Source organism: Heptranchias perlo, unplaced genomic scaffold, assembly GCF_035084215.1.
Source record: "Heptranchias perlo isolate sHepPer1 unplaced genomic scaffold, sHepPer1.hap1 HAP1_SCAFFOLD_52, whole genome shotgun sequence".
Lineage (NCBI taxonomy): Eukaryota > Metazoa > Chordata > Chondrichthyes > Hexanchiformes > Hexanchidae > Heptranchias > Heptranchias perlo.
In genome coordinates this window covers 7653080-7654737 of record NW_027139537.1, presented here as the reverse complement: position 1 = coordinate 7654737, position 1658 = coordinate 7653080, and the positions used below count along the sequence as shown (strand labels likewise).

At 45.0% G+C, this 1658-nt stretch overlaps 2 non-coding genes across 2 annotated transcripts; one reads left to right on the top strand and one right to left on the bottom strand.

The window, feature by feature from the left end:
- Positions 1-817: 817 nt before the first annotated feature.
- On the bottom strand, positions 818-889 carry trnae-cuc (transfer RNA glutamic acid (anticodon CUC)). The gene has a single exon. It is a non-coding gene; the product is annotated as a tRNA-Glu (tRNA).
- Positions 890-1199: 310 nt separating this feature from the next.
- Positions 1200-1282, top strand: trnal-uag (transfer RNA leucine (anticodon UAG)). The gene has a single exon. It is a non-coding gene; the product is annotated as a tRNA-Leu (tRNA).
- Positions 1283-1658: the final 376 nt, after the last annotated feature.

Sequence of the window (1658 nt, the reverse complement as noted above, 5' to 3'; positions counted from 1 at the left end):
CCATTCAGGTTCGAAATCAGGAAGCACTTTTTTACACAAAGGGCAGTAGAAGTCTGGAACTCTGTCCCCCAAAAGGCTGTGGATGCTGGGGGTCAATTGAAGCTTTCAAGACTGAGATCGATAGATTTTTGTTGGGTGAGGGCATCGAGGGATAGGGAGCAAAGACGGGTAAATGGATTTGAGGTACAGATCATCGATGATCTAATTGAAGGGCGGAACAGGTTCAAGGGGCTGAATGGCCTCCTCCTGTTCCCAATGGAAATGTTGAAAATATGCTTTGTTGAGGCTGTGACGTCTGGGTCAACCCCTGTCCAAACAAGGCAGGCCACATTTGGGAGTTTAATAACTTTGAAATGAACATTTTTCTTTTGTGACTTGTGCAACTTCGATCATTTGAATAGTTATGAAAGAGAATCAATGCAGTCATTCTAACTTCTGGCTGACAACCAAAGCAGAGGTTCCTGTAGTGTAGTGGTTATGACGTTTGTTTCACACGTGAAAGCAAAAACATGATGTTGGGGCAAATTTATTTTTTCTCTGTGAAATAGCCGGTCCTGTTAAATTTAAGGAGCATTGAACATTTTAAACCGAGCCCTTCAGAATACAGTGTGCAAAATGAGAAGGGTTAAAAAGATCATCGCACAAAAGAAATTATTAAAGTTTTCCAACTTCCCTCAGTCGCCTTTCATTCTGCAACATAACGTTATCAGTTAATTAATGGTGATTAAAACAATCATTGTTTTTTTTTTCCCACAGACTTTGAGTCAGTTCATGCGACCAATAGATCAAAAGTTGCTTTCAAGTGATCAAAAGTTGCTTTCTTGACCGGGAATCGAACCCGGGCCGCGGCGGTGAGAGCGTCGAATCCTAACCACTAGACCACCAGGGAGGTCTGGTGGTTAGGAATCGGCGCTCTCACGGTCTGGTGGTTGGTTTATCAGATATAATATGGATTTCCCTTTCTCTGTGATTCAGCTTTTAGTTCTTTTTAGATCATGATTGCGGATATTCCCGTCATTAAATAGGAATAAAGTACAATAGGCTCAGGAAAACCCGGGGAGGTGGCAACCCGCTCACCGAGCCTTTCCAGCAGCATTTATCTCACCAAGCACTGGAGTGAGTGAAACTTTCTCCGGTTTGGTTGGGGGGGGGGCGGTTCGCAATGTGGAAAAGGTGGCGAATGAGTGAGTCATTTATCAGTCAGGATGGCCGAGCGGTCTAAGGCGTTGCGTTTAGGTCGCAGTCTCCTTTGGAGGCGTGGGTTCGAATCCCACTTCTGACATCGTTTATTTTGACTCCGATTTTATTTGTTGCTTGAGCTGCAGTTGATTTTTCGGCCCAGTTGATTTGCTCTTCCCGCAACAACCAACCCGGTCTCCATCCACGGCACGTTTTGACGCTCACCGGCTCATCCCGAAACCGAGCTTCAAACCAAAATATGCTGGAAAGACAAGGCGGTCATTCACCAAATATGGAGAGAATGGACACTTGGGGAAATGTGCCAAAGGAACAGGAGAAGGCCATTCAGCCCCTCGTGCCTGCTCCGCCATTTGATAAGATCATGGCTGATCTGTGACCCTTCCCCAGTGTCAGGGAGAGAAGCGTCTAATTCCCTCATTTATTTATTGGAGGAAACATACACATACACAGTTATTAAT